The sequence below is a fragment of the Electrophorus electricus genome, chromosome 13 (assembly GCF_041902795.1).
Source record: "Electrophorus electricus isolate QZ-2024a chromosome 13, ASM4190279v1, whole genome shotgun sequence".
Classification (NCBI taxonomy): Eukaryota; Metazoa; Chordata; class Actinopteri; order Gymnotiformes; family Gymnotidae; genus Electrophorus; species Electrophorus electricus.
In genome coordinates this window covers 20,362,059-20,383,676 of record NC_137509.1, presented here as the reverse complement: position 1 = coordinate 20,383,676, position 21,618 = coordinate 20,362,059, and the positions used below count along the sequence as shown (strand labels likewise).

The following is a 21,618-nucleotide window of genomic DNA, read 5'->3' as shown; positions in this document are numbered from 1 at the left end:
CATGTCATCTTGAAAGTAAATTAAAGTGATGCAAGAGAAGGTTACAGCATCTCGTAGTCCAAGGTGCTAACAGATAGATTTTTGAGGAATCACTGCACTTCACATTCAGGCATGTGAGTTGGAGAGTAAATGAAAGTGATGCAAAAAAAACTTACAGCATCTGCTATTCCCAGGTGCTAACAGATAGTTTTTTTAATTAATCACTGCATTTCACATCCTAGCATGTCATCTTGACAGTAAATTAAAGTGATGCAAGAGAAGCTTACAGCATCTCGTAGTCCAATGTGCTAACATATAGTTTTTTGATGAATCACTGCACTTCACATTCAGGCATGTGAGTTGGAGAGTAAATGAAAGTGATGCAAAAAAAACTTACAGCATCTGCTATTCCCAGGTGCTAACAGATAGTTTGAGTTAATTATTCACTGCACTTCAAATTTGAACATGATAGCTTGAACATAAATTAAAGGGATGCAATACAATCTTACAGCACCTGCTATTCCCTGGTACTAAAATATTTCTATTTAATCTGTACACTTCACATACAAGCTTGTCAGTTGCAGATTAAAGTAAAGTGATGCAACAAAAACTTACAGCATTTGCTATTCCCAGGTGCTAACAGATAGTTTTTTTAATTAATCACTGCACTTCACATCCTAGCATGTCATCTTGAAAGTAAATTAAAGTGATGCAAGAGGAGCTTACAGCATCTCGTAGTCCAAGGTGCTAACAGATAGATTTTTGAGGAATTACTGCACTTCACATTCAGGCATGTGAGTTGGAGAGTAAATGAAAGTGATGCAAAAAAAACTTACAGCATCTGCTATTCCCAGGTGCTAACAGATAGTTTTTTTTATTAATCACTGCACTTCACATTTGAGCATGTCAGCTTGAAAGTAAATTAATGTGATGCAAGAAAAGCTTACAGCACCTGGTATTCCTAGGTAGGGTCCCACCTCAGTACTATCCAGGCCCAAACTTGCTTAGCTTCCAAGGTCAGATGAGATTGGGCGTTCTCAAGCTGGTGTGGCCGTAAGACTTCAACACTTACTCAAATTGCCTAATCATAGCAAATATGATCAAAGACCAATCTGACAATTTTTTTTATTAATCCCTGCACTTGACATTCTAGAATGGTATCTTGAATGTAAATTAAATGATGCAATAAAAGCTTACAACATCTGGTATACGGAGGCACTAACAGAAAGTTTTTTGATGAATCACTGCACTTCACATTCAGGCATGTGAGTTGGAGAGTAAATGAAAGTGATGCAAAAAAAACTTACAGCATCTGCTATTCCCAGGTGCTAACAGATAGTTTGAGTTAATTATTCACTGCACTTCAAATTTGAACATGATAGCTTGAACATAAATTAAAGGGATGCAATACAATATTACAGCACCTGCTATTCCCTGGTACTAAAATATTTCTATTTAATCTGTACACTTCACATACAAGCTTGTCAGTTGCAGATTAAAGTAAAGTGATGCAACAAAAACTTACAGCATTTGCTATTCCCACGTGCTAACAGATAGTTTTTTTAATTAATCACTGCACTTCACATCCTAGCATGTCATCTTGAAAGTAAATTAAAGTGATGCAAGAGAAGCTTACAGCATCTCGTAGTCCAAGGTGCTAACAGATAGATTTTTGAGGAATCACTGCAGTTCACATTCAGGCATGTGAGTTGGAGAGTAAATGAAAGTGATGCAAAAAAAACTTACAGCATCTGCTATTCCCAGGTGCTAACAGATAGTTTTTTTTATTAATCACTGCACTTCACATTTGAGCATGTCAGCTTGAAAGTAAATTAAAGTGATGCAAGAAAAGCTTACAGCACCTGGTATTCCTAGGTAGGGTCCCACCTCAGTACTATCCAGGCCCAAACTTGCTTAGCTTCCAAGGTCGGATGAGATTGGGCATTCTCAAACTGGTGTGGCCGTAAGCCTTAAACACTTACTCAAATTGCCTAATCATAGCAAATATGATCAAAGACCAATCTGACAATTTTTTTTATTAATCCCTGCAATTGACATTCTAGAATGTTATCTTGAATGTAAATTAAATGATGCAATAAAAGCTTACAACATCTGGTATACGGAGGAAGTAACAGACAGTTTTATGATGAATCACTGCACTTCACATTCAGGCACGTGAGTTGGAGAGTAAATGAAAGTGATGCAAAAAAAACTTACAGCATCTGCTATTCCCAGGTGCTAACAGATAGTTTTTTTTATTAATCACTGCACTTCACATTTGAGCATGTCAGCTTGAAAGTAAATTAAAGTGATGCAAGAAAAGCTTACAGCACCTGGTATTCCTAGGTAGGGTCCCACCTCAGTAGTATCCAGGCCCAAACTTGCTTAGCTTCCAAGGTCAGATGAGATTGGGCATGCTCAAACTGGTGTGGCCGTAAGCCTCAAACACTTACTCAAATTGCCTAATCATAGCAAATATGATCAAAGACCAATCTGACAATTTTTTTTATTAATCCCTGCACTTGACATTCTAGAATGTTATCTTGAATGTAAATTAAATGATACAATAAAAGCTTACAACATCTGGTATACGGAGGCACTAACAGACAGTTTTTTGATGAATCACTGCACTTCACATTCAGGCATGTGAGTTGGAGAGTAAATGAAAGTGATGCAAAAAAAACTTACAGCATCTGCTATTCCCAGGTGCTAACAGATAGTTTTTTATATTAATCACTGCACTTCACATTTGAGCATGTCAGCTTGAAAGTAAATTAAAGTGATGCAAGAAAAGCTTACAGCACCTGGTATTCCTAGGTAGGGTCCCACCTCAGTACTATCCAGGCCCAAACTTGCTTAGCTTCCAAGGTCAGAGGAGATTGGGCGTTCTCAAGCTGGTGTGGCTGTAAGCCTTCAACACTTACTCAAATTGCCTAATCATAGCAAAAATGATCAAAGACCAATCTGACAATTTTTTTTATTAATCCCTGCACTTGACGTTCTAGAATGTTATCTTGAATGTAAATTAAATGATGCAATAAAAGCTTACAACATCTTGTATACGGAGGCACTAACAGACAGTTTTTTGATGAATCACTGCACTTCACATTCAGGCATGTGAGTTGGAGAGTAAATGAAAGTGATGCAAAAAAAACTTACAAAATCTGCTATTCCCAGGTGCTAACAGATAGTTTGAGTTAATTATTCACTGCACTTCAAATTTGAACATGATAGCTTGAAAATAAATTAAAGGGATGCAAACAATCTTACAGCACCTGCTATTCCCTGGTACTAAAATATTTCTATTTAATCTGTACACTTCACATACAAGCTTGTCAGTTGCAGATTAAAGTAAAGTGATGCAACAAAAACTTACAGCATCTGCTATTCCCAGGTGCTAACAGATAGTTTTTTTAATTAATCACTGCACTTCACATCCTAGCATGTCATCTTGAAAGTAAATTAAAGTGATGCAAGAGAAGCTTACAGCATCTCGTAGTCCAAGGTGCTAACAGATAGATTTTTGAGGAATCACTGCACTTCACATTCAGGCATGTGAGTTGGAGAGTAAATGAAAGTGATGCAAAAAAAACTTACAGCATCTGCTATTCCCAGGTGCTAACAGATAGTTTTTTTTATTAATCACTGCACTTCACATTTGAGCATGTCAGCTTGAAAGTAAATTAAAGTGATGCAAGAAAAGCTTACAGCACCTGGTATTCCTAGGTAGGGTCCCACCTCAGTAGTATCCAGGCCCAAACTTGCTTAGCTTCCAAGGTCAGATGAGATTGGGCATGCTCAAACTGGTGTGGCCGTAAGCCTCAAACACTTACTCAAATTGCCTAATCATAGCAAATATGATCAAAGACCAATCTGACAATTTTTTTTATTAATCCCTGCACTTGACATTCTAGAATGTTATCTTGAATGTAAATTAAATGATACAATAAAAGCTTACAACATCTGGTATACGGAGGCACTAATAGACAGTTTTTTGATGAATCACTGCACTTCACATTCAGGCATGTGAGTTGGAGAGTAAATGAAAGTGATGCAAAAAAAACTTACAGCATCTGCTATTCCCAGGTGCTAACAGATAGTTTTTTATATTAATCACTGCACTTCACATTTGAGCATGTCAGCTTGAAAGTAAATTAAAGTGATGCAAGAAAAGCTTACAGCACCTGGTATTCCTAGGTAGGGTCCCACCTCAGTACTATCCAGGCCCAAACTTGCTTAGCTTCCAAGGTCAGAGGAGATTGGGCGTTCTCAAGCTGGTGTGGCCGTAAGCCTTCAACACTTACTCAAATTGCCTAATCATAGCAAATATGATCAAAGACCAATCTGACAATTTTTTTTATTAATCCCTGCACTTGACGTTCTAGAATGTTATCTTGAATGTAAATTAAATGATGCAATAAAAGCTTACAACATCTTGTATACGGAGGCACTAACAGACAGTTTTTTGATGAATCACTGCACTTCACATTCAGGCATGTGAGTTGGAGAGTAAATGAAAGTGATGCAAAAAAAACTTACAAAATCTGCTATTCCCAGGTGCTAACAGATAGTTTGAGTTAATTATTCACTGCACTTCAAATTTGAACATGATAGCTTGAAAATAAATTAAAGGGATGCAAACAATCTTACAGCACCTGCTATTCCCTGGTACTAAAATATTTCTATTTAATCTGTACACTTCACATACAAGCTTGTCAGTTGCAGATTAAAGTAAAGTGATGCAACAAAAACTTACAGCATCTGCTATTCCCAGGTGCTAACAGATAGTTTTTTTAATTAATCACTGCACTTCACATCCTAGCATGTCATCTTGAAAGTAAATTAAAGTGATGCAAGAGAAGCTTACAGCATCTCGTAGTCCAAGGTGCTAACAGATAGATTTTTGAGGAATCACTGCACTTCACATTCAGGCATGTGAGTTGGAGAGTAAATGAAAGTGATGCAAAAAAAACTTACAGCATCTGCTATTCCCAGGTGCTAACAGATAGTTTTTTTTATTAATCACTGCACTTCACATTTGAGCATGTCAGCTTGAAAGTAAATTAAAGTGATGCAAGAAAAGCTTACAGCACCTGGTATTCCTAGGTAGGGTCCCACCTCAGTACTATTCAGGCCCAAACTTGCTTAGCTTCCAAGGTCAGATGAGATTGGGCGTTCTCAAGCTGGTGTGGCCGTAAGCCTTAAACACTTACTCAAATTGCCTAATCATAGCAAATATGATCAAAGACCAATCTGACAATTTTTTTTATTAATCCCTGCACTTGTCATTCTAGAATGTTATCTTGAATGTAATTAAATGATGCAATAAAAGCTTACAATACGGAGCTGGTATGCTGAGGCACTAATTATTCACTGCACTTCAAATTTGAACATGATAGCTTGAACATAAATTAAAGGGATGCAAACAATCTTACAGCACCTGCTATTCCCTGGTACTAAAATATTTCTATTTAATCTGTACACTTCACATACAAGCTTGTCAGTTGCAGATTAAAGTAATGTGATGCGACAAAAACTTACAGCATCTGCTATTCCCAGGTGCTAACAGATAGTTTTTTTAATTAATCACTGCATTTCACATCCTAGCATGTCATCTTGACAGTAAATTAATGTGATGCAAGAGAAGCTTACAGCATCTCGTAGTCCAATGTGCTAACATATAGTTTTTTGATGAATCACTGCACTTCACATTCAGGCATGTGAGTTGGAGAGTAAATGAAAGTGATGCAAAAAAAACTTACAGCATCTGCTATTCCCAGGTGCTAACAGATAGTTTGAGTTAATTATTCACTGCACTTCAAATTTGAACATGATAGCTTGAACATAAATTAAAGGGATGCAATACAATCTTACAGCACCTGCTATTCCCTGGTAATAAAATATTTCTATTTAATCTGTACACTTCACATACAAGCTTGTCAGTTGCAGATTAAAGTAAAGTGATGCAACAAAAACTTACAGCATTTGCTATTCCCAGGTGCTAACAGATAGTTTTTTTAATTAATCACTGCACTTCACATCCTAGCATGTCATCTTGAAAGTAAATTAAAGTGATGCAAGAGGAGCTTACAGCATCTCGTAGTCCAAGGTGCTAACAGAAAGTTTTTTGATGAATCACTGCACTTCACATTCAGGCATGTGAGTTGGAGAGTAAATGAAAGTGATGCAAAAAAAACTTACAGCATCTGCTATTCCCAGGTGCTAACAGATAGTTTGAGTTAATTATTCACTGCACTTCAAATTTGAACATGATAGCTTGAACATAAATTAAAGGGATGCAATACAATCTTACAGCACCTGCTATTCCCTGGTACTAAAATATTACTATTTAATCTGTACACTTCACATACAAGCTTGTCAGTTGCAGATTAAAGTAAAGTGATGCAACAAAAACTTACAGCATTTGCTATTCCCAGGTGCTAACAGATAGTTTTTTTAATTAATCACTGCACTTCACATCCTAGCATGTCATCTTGAAAGTAAATTAAAGTGATGCAAGAGAAGCTTACAGCATCTCGTAGTCCATGGTGCTAACAGATAGATTTTTGAGGAATCACTGCACTTCACATTCAGGCATGTGAGTTGGAGAGTAAATGAAAGTGATGCAAAAAAAACTTACAGCATCTGCTATTCCCAGGTGCTAACAGATAGTTTTTTTTATTAATCACTGCACTTCACATTTGAGCATGTCAGCTTGAAAGTAAATTAAAGTGATGCAAGAAAAGCTTACAGCACCTGGTATTCCTAGGTAGGGTCCCACCTCAGTACTATCCAGGCCCAAACTTGCTTAGCTTCCAAGGTCAGAGGAGATTGGGCATTCTCAAACTGGTGTGGCCGTAAGCCTTAAACACTTACTCAAATTGCCTAATCATAGCAAATATGATCAAAGACCAATCTGACAATTTTTTTTATTAATCCCTGCAATTGACATTCTAGAATGTTATCTTGAATGTAAATTAAATGATGCAATAAAAGCTTACAACATCTGGTATACGGAGGAACTAACAGACAGTTTTTTGATGAATCACTGCACTTCACATTCAGGCATGTGAGTTGGAGAGTAAATGAAAGTGATGCAAAAAAAACTTACAGCATCTGCTATTCCCAGGTGCTAACAGATAGTTTTTTTTATTAATCACTGCACTTCACATTTGAGCATGTCAGCTTGAAAGTAAATTAAAGTGATGCAAGAAAAGCTTACAGCACCTGGTATTCCTAGGTAGGGTCCCACCTCAGTAGTATCCAGGCCCAAACTTGCTTAGCTTCCAAGGTCAGATGAGATTGGGCATGCTCAAACTGGTGTGGCCGTAAGCCTCAAACACTTACTCAAATTGCCTAATCATAGCAAATATGATCAAAGACCAATCTGACAATTTTTTTTATTAATCCCTGCACTTGACATTCTAGAATGTTATCTTGAATGTAAATTAAATGATGCAATAAAAGCTTACAACATCTGGTATACGGAGGCACTAACAGACAGTTTTTTGATGAATCACTGCACTTCACATTCAGGCATGTGAGTTGGAGAGTAAATGAAAGTGATGCAAAAAAAACTTACAGCATCTGCTATTCCCAGGTGCTAACAGATAGTTTTTTATATTAATCACTGCACTTCACATTTGAGCATGTCAGCTTGAAAGTAAATTAAAGTGATGCAAGAAAAGCTTACAGCACCTGGTATTCCTAGGTAGGGTCCCACCTCAGTACTATCCAGGCCCAAACTTGCTTAGCTTCCAAGGTCAGATGAGATTGGGCGTTCTCAAGCTGGTGTGGCCGTAAGCCTTAAACACTTACTCAAATTGCCTAATCATAGCAAATATGATCAAAGACCAATCTGACAATTTTTTTTATTAATCCCTGCACTTGACGTTCTAGAATGTTATCTTGAATGTAAATTAAATGATGCAATAAAAGCTTACAACATCTTGTATACGGAGGCACTAACAGACAGTTTTTTGATGAATCACTGCACTTCACATTCAGGCATGTGAGTTGGAGAGTAAATGAAAGTGATGCAAAAAAAACTTACATCATCTGCTATTCCCAGGTGCTAACAGATAGTTTGAGTTAATTATTCACTGCACTTCAAATTTGAACATGATAGCTTGAAAATAAATTAAAGGGATGCAAACAATCTTACAGCACCTGCTATTCCCTGCTACTAAAATATTTCTATTTAATCTGTACACTTCACATACAAGCTTGTCAGTTGCAGATTAAAGTAAAGTGATGCAACAAAAACTTACAGCATCTGCTATTCCCAGGTGCTAACAGATAGTTTTTTTAATTAATCACTGCACTTCACATCCTAGCATGTCATCTTGAAAGTAAATTAAAGTGATGCAAGAGAAGCTTACAGCATCTCGTAGTCCAAGGTGCTAACAGATAGATTTTTGAGGAATCACTGCACTTCACATTCAGGCATGTGAGTTGGAGAGTAAATGAAAGTGATGCAAAAAAAACTTACAGCATCTGCTATTCCCAGGTGCTAACAGATAGTTTTTTTTATTAATCACTGCACTTCACATTTGAGCATGTCAGCTTGAAAGTAAATTAAAGTGATGCAAGAAAAGCTTACAGCACCTGGTATTCCTAGGTAGGGTCCCACCTCAGTACTATTCAGGCCCAATCTTGCTTAGCTTCCAAGGTCAGATGAGATTGGGCGTTCTCAAGCTGGTGTGGCCGTAAGCCTTAAACACTTACTCAAATTGCCTAATCATAGCAAATATGATCAAAGACCAATCTGACAATTTTTTTTATTAATCCCTGCACTTGACATTCTAGAATGTTATCTTGAATGTAATTAAATGATGCAATAAAAGCTTACAATATGGAGCTGGTATACGGAGGCACTAATTATTCACTGCACTTCAAATTTGAACATGATAGCTTGAACATAAATTAAAGGGATGCAAACAATCTTACAGCACCTGCTATTCCCTGGTACTAAAATATTTCTATTTAATCTGTACACTTCACATACAAGCTTGTCAGTTGCAGATTAAAGTAAAGTGATGCAACAAAAACTTACAGCATCTGCTATTCCCAGGTGCTAACAGATAGTTTTTTTAATTAATCACTGCACTTCACATCCTAGCATGTCATCTTGAAAGTAAATTAAAGTGATGCAAGAGAAGCTTACAGCATCTCGTAGTCCAAGGTGCTAACAGATAGATTTTTGAGGAATCACTGCACTTCACATTCAGGCATGTGAGTTGGAGAGTAAATGAAAGTCATGCAAAAAAAACTTACAGCATCTGCTATTCCCAGGTGCTAACAGATAGTTTTTTTTATTAATCACTGCACTTCACATTTGAGCATGTCAGCTTGAAAGTAAATTAAAGTGATGCAAGAAAAGCTTACAGCACCTGGTATTCCTAGGTAGGGTCCCACCTCAGTACTATTCAGGCCCAAACTTGCTTAGCTTCCAAGGTCAGATGAGATTGGGCGTTCTCAAGCTGGTGTGGCCGTAAGCCTTAAACAATTACTCAAATTGCCTAATCATAGCAAATATGATCAAAGACCAATCTGACAATTTTTTTTATTAATCCCTGCACTTGACATTCTAGAATGTTATCTTGAATGTAATTAAATGATGCAATAAAAGCTTACAATACGGAGCTGGTATACTGAGGCACTAATTATTCACTGCACTTCAAATTTGAACATGATAGCTTGAACATAAATTAAAGGGATGCAAACAATCTTACAGCACCTGCTATTCCCTGGTACTAAAATATTTCTATTTAATCTGTACACTTCACATACAAGCTTGTCAGTTGCAGATTAAAGTAAAGTGATGCAACAAAAACTTACAGCATCTGCTATTCCCAGGTGCTAACAGATAGTTTTTTTAATTAATCACTGCATTTCACATCCTAGCATGTCATCTTGACAGTAAATTAAAGTGATGCAAGAGAAGCTTACAGCATCTCGTAGTCCAATGTGCTAACATATAGTTTTTTGATGAATCACTGCACTTCACATTCAGGCATGTAGGTTGGAGAGTAAATGAAAGTGATGCAAAAAAAAACTTACAGCATCTGCTATTCCCAGGTGCTAACAGATAGTTTGAGTTAATTATTCACTGCACTTCAAATTTGAACATGATAGCTTGAACATAAATTAAAGGGATGCAATACAATCTTACAGCACCTGCTATTCCCTGGTACTAAAATATTTCTATTTAATCTGTACACTTCACATACAAGCTTGTCAGTTGCAGATTAAAGTAAAGTGATGCAACAAAAACTTACAGCATTTGCTATTCCCAGGTGCTAACAGATAGTTTTTTTAATTAATCACTGCACTTCACATCCTAGCATGTCATCTTGAAAGTAAATTAAAGTGATGCAAGAGAAGCTTACAGCATCTCGTAGTCCAAGGTGCTAACAGATAGATTTTTGAGGAATCACTGCACTTCACATTCAGGCATGTGAGTTGGAGAGTAAATGAAAGTGATGCAAAAAAAACTTACAGCATCTGCTATTCCCAGGTGCTAACAGATAGTTTTTTTTATTAATCACTGCACTTCACATTTGAGCATGTCAGCTTGAAAGTAAATTAAAGTGATGCAAGAAAAGCTTACAGCACCTGGTATTCCTAGGTAGGGTCCCACCTCAGTACTATTCAGGCCCAATCTTGCTTAGCTTCCAAGGTCAGATGAGATTGGGCGTTCTCAAGCTGGTGTGGCCGTAAGCCTTAAACACTTACTCAAATTGCCTAATCATAGCAAATATGATCAAAGACCAATCTGACAATTTTTTTTATTAATCCCTGCACTTGACATTCTAGAATGTTACCTTGAATGTAATTAAATGATGCAATAAAAGCTTACAATACGGAGCTGGTATACGGAGGCACTAATTATTCACTGCACTTCAAATTTGAACATGATAGCTTGAACATAAATTAAAGGGATGCAAACAATCTTACAGCACCTGCTATTCCCTGGTACTAAAATATTTCTATTTAATCTGTACACTTCACATACAAGCTTGTCAGTTGCAGATTAAAGTAAAGTGATGCAACAAAAACTTACAGCATTTGCTATTCCCAGGTGCTAACAGATAGTTTTTTTAATTAATCACTGCACTTCACATCCTAGCATGTCATCTTGAAAGTAAATTAAAGTGATGCAAGAGAAGCTTACAGCATCTCGTAGTCCAAGGTGCTAACAGATAGATTTTTGAGGAATCACTGCACTTCACATTCAGGCATGTGAGTTGGAGAGTAAATGAAAGTGATGCAAAAAAAACGTACAGCATCTGCTATTCCCAGGTGCTAACAGATAGTTTTTTTTATTAATTACTGCACTTCACATTTGAGCATGTCAGCTTGAAAGTAAATTAAAGTGATGCAAGAAAAGCTTACAGCACCTGGTATTCCTAGGTAGGGTCCCACCTCAGTACTATTCAGGCCCAAACTTGCTTAGCTTCCAAGGTCAGATGAGATTGGGCGTTCTCAAGCTGGTGTGGCCGTAAGCCTTAAACACTTACTCAAATTGCCTAATCATAGCAAATATGATCAAAGACCAATCTGACAATTTTTTTTATTAATCCCTGCACTTGACATTCTAGAATGTTATCTTGAATGTAATTAAATGATGCAATAAAAGCTTACAATACGGAGCTGGTATACTGAGGCACTAATTATTCACTGCACTTCAAATTTGAACATGATAGCTTGAACATAAATTAAAGGGATGCAAACAATCTTACAGCACCTGCTATTCCCTGGTACTAAAATATTTCTATTTAATCTGTACACTTCACATACAAGCTTGTCAGTTGCAGATTAAAGTAAAGTGATGCAACAAAAACTTACAGCATCTGCTATTCCCAGGTGCTAACAGATAGTTTTTTTAATTAATCACTGCATTTCACATCCTAGCATGTCATCTTGACAGTAAATTAAAGTGATGCAAGAGAAGCTTACAGCATCTCGTAGTCCAATGTGCTAACATATAGTTTTTTGATGAATCACTGCACTTCACATTCAGGCATGTAGGTTGGAGAGTAAATGAAAGTGATGCAAAAAAAACTTACAGCATCTGCTATTCCCAGGTGCTAACAGATAGTTTGAGTTAATTATTCACTGCACTTCAAATTTGAACATGATAGCTTGAACATAAATTAAAGGGATGCAATACAATCTTACAGCACCTGCTATTCCCTGGTACTAAAATATTTCTATTTAATCTGTACACTTCACATACAAGCTTGTCAGTTGCAGATTAAAGTAAAGTGATGCAACAAAAACTTACAGCATCTGCTATTCCCAGGTGCTAACAGATAGTTTTTTTAATTAATCACTGCACTTCACATCCTAGCATGTCATCTTGAAAGTAAATTAAAGTGATGCAAGAGAAGCTTACAGCATCTCGTAGTCCAAGGTGCTAACAGATAGTTTTTGATGAATCACTGCACTTCACATTCAGGCATGTGAGTTGGAGAGTAAATGAAAGTGATGCAAAAAAAACTTACAGCATCTGCTATTCCCAGGTGCTAACAGATAGTTTTTTTTATTAATCACTGCACTTCACATTTGAGCATGTCAGCTTGAAAGTAAATTAAAGTGATGCAAGAAAAGCTTACAGCACCTGGTATTCCTAGGTAGGGTCCCACCTCAGTACTATTCAGGCCCAAACTTGCTTAGCTTCCAAAGTCAGATGAGATTGGGCGTTCTCAAGCTGGTGTGGCCGTAAGCCTTAAACACTTACTCAAATTGCCTAATCATAGCAAATATGATCAAAGACCAATCTGACAATTTTTTTTATTAATCCCTGCACTTGACATTCTAGAATGTTATCTTGAATGTAATTAAATGATGCAATAAAAGCTTACAATACGGAGCTGGTATACGGAGGCACTAATTATTCACTGCACTTCAAATTTGAACATGATAGCTTGAACATAAATTAAAGGGATGCAAACAATCTTACAGCACCTGCTATTCCCTGGTACTAAAATATTTCTATTTAATCTGTACACTTCACATACAAGCTTGTCAGTTGCAGATTAAAGTAAAGTGATGCAACAAAAACTTACAGCATCTGCTATTCCCAGGTGCTAACAGATAGTTTTTTTAATTAATCACTGCATTTCACATCCTAGCATGTCATCTTGACAGGAAATTAAAGTGATGCAAGAGAAGCTTACAGCATCTCGTAGTCCAATGTGCTAACATATAGTTTTTTGATGAATCACTGCACTTCACATTCAGGCATGTAGGTTGGAGAGTAAATGAAAGTGATGCAAAAAAAACTTACAGCATCTGCTATTCCCAGGTGCTAACAGATAGTTTGAGTTAATTATTCACTGCACTTCAAATTTGAACATGATAGCTTGAACATAAATTAAAGGGATGCAATACAATCTTACAGCACCTGCTATTCCCTGGTACTAAAATATTTCTATTTAATCTGTACACTTCACATACAAGCTTGTCAGTTGCAGATTAAAGTAAAGTGATGCAACAAAAACTTACAGCATTTGCTATTCCCAGGTGCTAACAGATAGTTTTTTTTATTAATCACTGCACTTCACATTTGAGCATGTCAGCTTGAAAGTAAATTAAAGTGATGCAAGAAAAGCTTACAGCACCTGGTATTCCTAGGTAGGGTCCCACCTCAGTACTATTCAGGCCCAAACTTGCTTAGCTTCCAAGGTCAGATGAGATTGGGCGTTCTCAAGATGGTGTGGCCGTAAGCCTTAAACACTTACTCAAATTGCCTAATCATAGCAAATATGATCAAAGACCAATCTGACAATTTTTTTTATTAATCCCTGCACTTGACATTCTAGAATGTTATCTTGAATGTAATTAAATGATGCAATAAAAGCTTACAATACGGAGCTGGTATACTGAGGCACTAATTATTCACTGCACTTCAAATTTGAACATGATAGCTTGAACATAAATTAAAGGGATGCAAACAATCTTACAGCACCTGCTATTCCCTGGTACTAAAATATTTCTATTTAATCTGTACACTTCACATACAAGCTTGTCAGTTGCAGATTAAAGTAAAGTGATGCAACAAAAACTTACAGCATCTGCTATTCCCAGGTGCTAACAGATAGTTTTTTTAATTAATCACTGCATTTCACATCCTAGCATGTCATCTTGACAGTAAATTAAAGTGATGCAAGAGAAGCTTACAGCATCTCGTAGTCCAATGTGCTAACATATAGTTTTTTGATGAATCACTGCACTTCACATTCAGGCATGTAGGTTGGAGAGTAAATGAAAGTGATGCAAAAAAAACTTACAGCATCTGCTATTCCCAGGTGCTAACAGATAGTTTGAGTTAATTATTCACTGCACTTCAAATTTGAACATGATAGCTTGAACATAAATTAAAGGGATGCAATACAATCTTACAGCACCTGCTATTCCCTGGTACTAAAATATTTCTATTTAATCTGTACACTTCACATACAAGCTTGTCAGTTGCAGATTAAAGTAAAGTGATGCAACAAAAACTTACAGCATCTGCTATTCCCAGGTGCTAACAGATAGTTTTTTTAATTAATCACTGCACTTCACATCCTAGCATGTCATCTTGAAAGTAAATTAAAGTGATGCAAGAGAAGCTTACAGCATCTCGTAGTCCAAGGTGCTAACAGATAGATTTTTGAGGAATCACTGCACTTCACATTCAGGCATGTGAGTTGGAGAGTAAATGAAAGTGATGCAAAAAAAACTTACAGCATCTGCTATTCCCAGGTGCTAACAGATAGTTTTTTTTATTAATCACTGCACTTCACATTTGAGCATGTCAGCTTGAAAGTAAATTAAAGTGATGCAAGAAAAGCTTACAGCACCTGGTATTCCTAGGTAGGGTCCCACCTCAGTACTATTCAGGCGCAAACTTGCTTAGCTTCCAAGGTCAGATGAGATTGGGCGTTCTCAAGCTGGTGTGTCCGTAAGCCTTAAACACTTACTCAAATTGCCTAATCATAGCAAATATGATCAAAGACCAATCTGACAATTTTTTTTATTAATCCCTGCACTTGACATTCTAGAATGTTATCTTGAATGTAATTAAATGATGCAATAAAAGCTTACAATACGGAGCTGGTATACGGAGGCACTAATTATTCACTGCACTTCAAATTTGAACATGATAGCTTGAACATAAATTAAAGGGATGCAAACAATCTTACAGCACCTGCTATTCCCTGGTACTAAAATATTTCTATTTAATCTGTACACTTCACATACAAGCTTGTCAGTTGCAGATTAAAGTAAAGTGATGCAACAAAAACTTACAGCATCTGCTATTCCCAGGTGCTAACAGATAGTTTTTTTAATTAATCACTGCATTTCACATCCTAGCATGTCATCTTGACAGTAAATTAAAGTGATGCAAGAGAAGCTTACAGCATCTCGTAGTCCAATGTGCTAACATATAGTTTTTTGATGAATCACTGCACTTCACATTCAGGCATGTAGGTTGGAGAGTAAATGAAAGTGATGCAAAAAAAACTTACAGCATCTGCTATTCCCAGGTGCTAACAGATAGTTTGAGTTAATTATTCACTGCACTTCAAATTTGAACATGATAGCTTGAACATAAATTAAAGGGATGCAATACAATCTTACAGCACCTGCTATTCCCTGGTACTAAAATATTTCTATTTAATCTGTACACTTCACATACAAGCTTGTCAGTTGCAGATTAAAGTAAAGTGATGCAACAAAAACTTACAGCATCTGCTATTCCCAGGTGCTAACAGATAGTTTTTTTAATTAATCACTGCACTTCACATCCTAGCATGTCATCTTGAAAGTAAATTAAAGTGATGCAAGAGAAGCTTACAGCATCTCGTAGTCCAAGGTGCTAACAGATAGATTTTTGAGGAATCACTGCACTTCACATTCAGGCATGTGAGTTGGAGAGTAAATGAAAGTGATGCAAAAAAAACTTACAGCATCTGCTATTCCCAGGTGCTAACAGATAGTTTTTTTTATTAATCACTGCACTTCACATTTGAGCATGTCAGCTTGAAAGTAAATTAAAGTGATGCAAGAAAAGCTTACAGCACCTGGTATTCCTAGGTAGGGTCCCACCTCAGTACTATTCAGGCCCAAACTTGCTTAGCTTCCAAGGTCAGATGAGATTGGGCGTTCTCAAGCTGGTGTGGCCGTAAGCCTTAAACACTTACTCAAATTGCCTAATCATAGCAAATATGATCAAAGACCAATCTGACAATTTTTTTATTAATCCCTGCACTTGACATTCTAGAATGTTATCTTGAATGTAATTAAATGATGCAATAAAAGCTTACAATACGGAGCTGGTATACGGAGGCACTAATTATTCACTGCACTTCAAATTTGAACATGATAGCTTGAACATAAATTAAAGGGATGCAAACAATCTTACAGCACCTGCTATTCCCTGGTACTAAAATATTTCTATTTAATCTGTACACTTCACATACAAGCTTGTCAGTTGCAGATTAAAGTAAAGTGATGCAACAAAAACTTACAGCATCTGCTATTCCCAGGTGCTAACAGATAGTTTTTTTAATTAATCACTGCATTTCACATCCTAGCATGTCATCTTGACAGTAAATTAAAGTGATGCAAGAGAAGCTTACAGCATCTCGTAGTCCAATGTGCTAACATATAGTTTTTTGATGAATCACTGCACTTCACATTCAGGCATGTAGGTTGGAGAGTAAATGAAAGTGATGCAAAAAAAACTTACAGCATCTGCTATTCCCAGGTGCTAACAGATAGTTTGAGTTAATTATTCACTGCACTTCAAATTTGAACATGATAGCTTGAACATAAATTAAAGGGATGCAATACAATCTTACAGCACCTGCTATTCCCTGGTACTAAAATATTTCTATTTAATCTGTACACTTCACATACAAGCTTGTCAGTTGCAGATTAAAGTAAAGTGATGCAACAAAAACTTACAGCATTTGCTATTCCCAGGTGCTAACAGATAGTTTTTTTAATTAATCACTGCACTTCACATCCTAGCATGTCATCTTGAAAGTAAATTGAAGGGATGCAAGAGAAGCTTACAGCATCTCGTAGTCCAAGGTGCTAACAGATAGATTTTTGAGGAATCACTGCACTTCACATTCAGGCATGTGAGTTGGAGAGTAAATGAAAGTGATGCAAAAAAAACTTACAGCATCTGCTATTCCCAGGTGCTAACAGATAGTTTTTTTTTATTAATCACTGCACATCACATTTGAGCATGTCAGCTTGAAAGTAAATTAAAGTGATGCAAGAAAAGCTTACAGCACCTGGTATTCCTAGGTAGGGTCCCACCTCAGTAGTATCCAGGCCCAAACTTGCTTAGCTTCCAAGGTCAGATGAGATTGGGCTTGCTCAAACTGGTGTGGCCGTAAGCCTTAAACACTTACTCAAATTGCCTAATCATAGCAAATATGATCAAAGACCAATCTGACAATTTTTTTTATTAATCCCTGCACTTGACATTCTAGAATGTTATCTTGAATGTAAATTAAATGATGCAATAAAAGCTTACAACATCTGGTATACGGAGGCACTAACAGACAGTTTTTTGATGAATCACTGCACTTCACATTCAGGCATGTGAGTTGGAGAGTAAATGAAAGTGATGCAAAAAAAACTTACAGCATCTGCTATTCCCAGGTGCTAACAGATAGTTTTTTTTATTAATCACTGCACTTCACATTTGAGCATGTCAGCTTGAAAGTAAATTAAAGTGATGCAAGAAAAGCTTACAGCACCTGGTATTCCTAGGTAGGGTCCCACCTCAGTACTATCCAGGCCCAAACTTGCTTAGCTTCCAAGGTCAGAGGAGATTGGGCATTCTCAAGCTGGTGTGGCCGTAAGCCTTAAACACTTACACAAATTGCCTAATCATAGCAAATATGATCAAAGACCAATCTGACAATTTTTTTTATTAATCCCTGCACTTGACGTTCTAGAATGTTATCTTGAATGTAAATTAAATGATGCAATAAAAGCTTACAACATCTTGTATACGGAGGCACTAACAGACAGTTTTTTGATGAATCACTGCACTTCACATTCAGGCATGTGAGTTGGAGAGTAAATGAAAGTGATGCAAAAAAAACTTACATCATCTGCTATTCCCAGGTGCTAACAGATAGTTTGAGTTAATTATTCACTGCACTTCAAATTTGAACATGATAGCTTGAACATAAATTAAAGGGATGCAATACAATCTTACAGCACCTGCTATTCCCTGGTACTAAAATATTTCTATTTAATCTGTACACTTCACATACAAGCTTGTCAGTTGCAGATTAAAGTAAAGTGATGCAACAAAAACTTACAGCATCTGCTATTCCCAGGTGCTAACAGATAGTTTTTTTAATTAATCACTGCACTTCACATCCTAGCATGTCATCTTGAAAGTAAATTAAAGTGATGCAAGAGAAGCTTACAGCATCTCGTAGTCCAAGGTGCTAACAGATAGATTTTTGAGGAATCACTGCACTTCACATTCAGGCATGTGAGTTGGAGAGTAAATGAAAGTGATGCAAAAAAAACTTACAGCATCTGCTATTCCCAGGTGCTAACAGATAGTTTTTTTTATTAATCACTGCACTTCACATTTGAGCATGTCAGCTTGAAAGTAAATTAAAGTGATGCAAGAAAAGCTTACAGCACCTGGTATTCCTAGGTAGGGTCCCACCTCAGTACTATCCAGGCCCAAACTTGCTTAGCTTCCAAGGTCAGAGGAGATTGGGCATTCTCAAGCTGGTGTGGCCGTAAGCCTTAAACACTTACACAAATTGCCTAATCATAGCAAATATGATCAAAGACCAATCTGACAATTTTTTTTATTAATCCCTGCACTTGACATTCTAGAATGTTATCTTGATTGTAAATTAAATGATGCAATAAAAGCTTACAATACGGAGCTGGTATACGGAGGCAATAACAGACAGTTTTTTGATGAATCACTGCACTTCACATTCAGGCATGTGAGTTGGAGAGTAAATGAAAGTGATGCAAAAAAAACTTACAGCATCTGCTATTCCCAGGTGCTAACAGATGGTTTTTTTTATTAATCACTGCACTTCACATTTGAGCATGTCAGCTTGAAAGTAAATTAATGTGATGCAAGAAAAGCTTACAGCACCTGGTATTCCTAGGTAGGATCCCACGTCAGTACTATCCAGGCCCAAACTTGCTTAGCTTCCAAGGTCAGATGAGATTGGGAATTCTCAAACTGGTGTGGCCGTAAGCCTTAAACACTTACTCAAATTGCCTAATCATAGCAAATATGATCAAAGACCAATCTGACAATTTTTTTTATTAATCCCTGCAATTGACATTCTAGAATGTTATCTTGAATGTAAATTAAATGATGCAATAAAAGCTTACAACATCTGGTATACGGAGGAACTAACAGACAGTTTTTTAATGAATCACTGCACTTCACATTCAGGCACGTGAGTTGGAGAGTAAATGAAAGTGATGCAAAAAAAACTTACAGCATCTGCTATTCCCAGGTGCTAACAGATAGTTTTTTTTATTAATCACTGCACTTCACATTTGAGCATGTCAGCTTGAAAGTAAATTAAAGTGATGCAAGAAAAGCTTACAGCACCTGGTATTCCTAGGTAGGGTCCCACCTCAGTAGTATCCAGGCCCAAACTTGCTTAGCTTCCAAGGTCAGATGAGATTGGGCTTGCTCAAACTGGTGTGGCCGTAAGCCTTAAACACTTACTCAAATTGCCTAATCATAGCAAATATGATCAAAGACCAATCTGACAATTTTTTTTATTAATCCCTGCACTTGACATTCTAGAATGTTATCTTGAATGTAAATTAAATGATGCAATAAAAGCTTACAACATCTGGTATACGGAGGCACTAACAGACAGTTTTTTGATGAATCACTGCACTTCACATTCAGGCATGTGAGTTGGAGAGTAAATGAAAGTGATGCAAAAAAAACTTACAGCATCTGCTATTCCCAGGTGCTAACAGATAGTTTTTTATATTAATCACTGCACTTCACATTTGAGCATGTCAGCTTGAAAGTAAATTAAAGTGATGCAAGAAAAGCTTACAGCACCTGGTATTCCTAGGTAGGGTCCCACCTCAGTACTATCCAGGCCCAAACTTGCTTAGCTTCCAAGTTCAGAGGAGATTGGGCATTCTCAAGCTGGTGTGGCCATAAGCCTTAAACACTTACACAAATTGCCTAATCATAGCAAATATGATCAAAGACCAATCTGACAATTTTTTTTATTAATCCCTGCACTTGACGTTCTAGAATGTTATCTTGAATGTAAATTAAATGATGCAATAAAAGCTTACAACATCTTGTATACGGAGGCACTAACAGACAGTTTTTTGATGAATCACTGCACTTCACATTCAGGCATGTGAGTTGGAGAGTAAATGAAAGTGATGCAAAAAAAACTTACATCATCTGCTATTCCCAGGTGCTAACAGATAGTTTGAGTTAATTATTCACTGCACTTCAAATTTGAACATGATAGCTTGAAAATAAATTAAAGGGATGCAAACAATCTTACAGCACCTGCTATTCCCTGGTACTAAAATATTTCTATTTAATCTGTACACTTCACATACAAGCTTGTCAGTTGCAGATTAAAGTAAAGTGATGCAACAAAAACTTACAGCATCTGCCATTCCCAGGTGCTAACAGATAGTTTTTTTAATTAATCACTGCACTTCACATCCTAGCATGCCATCTTGAAAGTAAATTAAAGTGATGCAAGAGAAGCTTACAGCATCTCGTAGTCCAAGGTGCTAACAGATAGATTTTTGAGGAATCACTGCACTTCACATTCAGGCATGTGAGTTGGAGAGTAAATGAAAGTGATGCAAAAAAAACTTACAGCATCTGCTATTCCCAGGTGCTAACAGATAGTTTTTTTTATTAATCACTGCACTTCACATTTGAGCATGTCAGCTTGAAAGTAAATTAAAGTGATGCAAGAAAAGCTTACAGCACCTGGTATTCCTAGGTAGGGTCCCACCTCAGTACTATTCAGGCCCAAACTTGCTTAGCTTCCAAGGTCAGATGAGATTGGGCGTTCTCAAGCTGGTGTGGCTGTAAGCCTTAAACACTTACTCAAATTGCCTAATCATAGCAAATATGATCAAAGACCAATCTGACAATTTTTTTTATTAATCCCTGCACTTGACGTTCTAGAATGTTATCTTGAATGTAAATTAAATGATGCAATAAAAGCTTACAACATCTTGTATACGGAGGCACTAACAGACAGTTTTTTGATGAATCACTGCACTTCACATTCAGGCATGTGAGTTGGAGAGTAAATGAAAGTGATGCAAAAAAAACTTACATCATCTGCTATTCCCAGGTGCTAACAGATAGTTTGAGTTAATTATTCACTGCACTTCAAATTTGAACATGATAGCTTGAAAATAAATTAAAGGGATGCAAACAATCTTACAGCACCTGCTATTCCCTGGTACCAAAATATTTCTATTTAATCTGTACACTTCACATACAAGCTTGTCAGTTGCAGATTAAAGTAAAGTGATGCAACAAAAACTTACAGCATCTGCTATTCCCAGGTGCTAACAGATAGTTTTTTTAATTAATCACTGCATTTCACA

The 21,618-nt window shown here is 36.8% G+C and overlaps 1 non-coding gene and 24 pseudogenes across 1 annotated transcript; all 25 read right to left on the bottom strand.

Moving 5' to 3' along the window:
• Nucleotides 1-919: 919 nt before the first annotated feature.
• LOC145647653 (5S ribosomal RNA) lies at nucleotides 920-1,038 on the bottom strand (annotated as a pseudogene).
• A 791-nt stretch (nucleotides 1,039-1,829) lies between these two features.
• LOC145648051 (5S ribosomal RNA) lies at nucleotides 1,830-1,948 on the bottom strand (annotated as a pseudogene).
• A 352-nt stretch (nucleotides 1,949-2,300) lies between these two features.
• LOC145650496 (5S ribosomal RNA) lies at nucleotides 2,301-2,419 on the bottom strand (annotated as a pseudogene).
• Nucleotides 2,420-2,771: 352 nt separating this feature from the next.
• Nucleotides 2,772-2,890, bottom strand: LOC145648372 (5S ribosomal RNA; annotated as a pseudogene).
• A 790-nt stretch (nucleotides 2,891-3,680) lies between these two features.
• LOC145650495 (5S ribosomal RNA) lies at nucleotides 3,681-3,799 on the bottom strand (annotated as a pseudogene).
• Nucleotides 3,800-4,151: 352 nt separating this feature from the next.
• On the bottom strand, nucleotides 4,152-4,270 carry LOC145648205 (5S ribosomal RNA; annotated as a pseudogene).
• A 790-nt stretch (nucleotides 4,271-5,060) lies between these two features.
• On the bottom strand, nucleotides 5,061-5,179 carry LOC145646515 (5S ribosomal RNA; annotated as a pseudogene).
• Nucleotides 5,180-6,723: 1,544 nt separating this feature from the next.
• On the bottom strand, nucleotides 6,724-6,842 carry LOC145649866 (5S ribosomal RNA; annotated as a pseudogene).
• A 352-nt stretch (nucleotides 6,843-7,194) lies between these two features.
• Nucleotides 7,195-7,313, bottom strand: LOC145650494 (5S ribosomal RNA; annotated as a pseudogene).
• A 352-nt stretch (nucleotides 7,314-7,665) lies between these two features.
• LOC145648923 (5S ribosomal RNA) lies at nucleotides 7,666-7,784 on the bottom strand. The gene has a single exon (XR_014116515.1). It is a non-coding gene; the product is annotated as a 5S ribosomal RNA (ribosomal RNA).
• Nucleotides 7,785-8,574: 790 nt separating this feature from the next.
• Nucleotides 8,575-8,693, bottom strand: LOC145648343 (5S ribosomal RNA; annotated as a pseudogene).
• Nucleotides 8,694-9,359: 666 nt separating this feature from the next.
• LOC145646514 (5S ribosomal RNA) lies at nucleotides 9,360-9,478 on the bottom strand (annotated as a pseudogene).
• Nucleotides 9,479-10,584: 1,106 nt separating this feature from the next.
• On the bottom strand, nucleotides 10,585-10,703 carry LOC145648342 (5S ribosomal RNA; annotated as a pseudogene).
• Nucleotides 10,704-11,369: 666 nt separating this feature from the next.
• LOC145646513 (5S ribosomal RNA) lies at nucleotides 11,370-11,488 on the bottom strand (annotated as a pseudogene).
• A 1,104-nt stretch (nucleotides 11,489-12,592) lies between these two features.
• LOC145648667 (5S ribosomal RNA) lies at nucleotides 12,593-12,711 on the bottom strand (annotated as a pseudogene).
• An 884-nt stretch (nucleotides 12,712-13,595) lies between these two features.
• On the bottom strand, nucleotides 13,596-13,714 carry LOC145647572 (5S ribosomal RNA; annotated as a pseudogene).
• Nucleotides 13,715-14,819: 1,105 nt separating this feature from the next.
• Nucleotides 14,820-14,938, bottom strand: LOC145643637 (5S ribosomal RNA; annotated as a pseudogene).
• A 1,105-nt stretch (nucleotides 14,939-16,043) lies between these two features.
• LOC145646512 (5S ribosomal RNA) lies at nucleotides 16,044-16,162 on the bottom strand (annotated as a pseudogene).
• A 1,105-nt stretch (nucleotides 16,163-17,267) lies between these two features.
• LOC145643617 (5S ribosomal RNA) lies at nucleotides 17,268-17,386 on the bottom strand (annotated as a pseudogene).
• A 352-nt stretch (nucleotides 17,387-17,738) lies between these two features.
• LOC145649182 (5S ribosomal RNA) lies at nucleotides 17,739-17,857 on the bottom strand (annotated as a pseudogene).
• Nucleotides 17,858-18,648: 791 nt separating this feature from the next.
• On the bottom strand, nucleotides 18,649-18,767 carry LOC145649181 (5S ribosomal RNA; annotated as a pseudogene).
• Nucleotides 18,768-19,123: 356 nt separating this feature from the next.
• LOC145649600 (5S ribosomal RNA) lies at nucleotides 19,124-19,242 on the bottom strand (annotated as a pseudogene).
• Nucleotides 19,243-19,594: 352 nt separating this feature from the next.
• LOC145643616 (5S ribosomal RNA) lies at nucleotides 19,595-19,713 on the bottom strand (annotated as a pseudogene).
• A 352-nt stretch (nucleotides 19,714-20,065) lies between these two features.
• Nucleotides 20,066-20,184, bottom strand: LOC145648787 (5S ribosomal RNA; annotated as a pseudogene).
• Nucleotides 20,185-20,974: 790 nt separating this feature from the next.
• On the bottom strand, nucleotides 20,975-21,093 carry LOC145647026 (5S ribosomal RNA; annotated as a pseudogene).
• Between the last annotated feature and the right edge of the window lie 525 nt (nucleotides 21,094-21,618).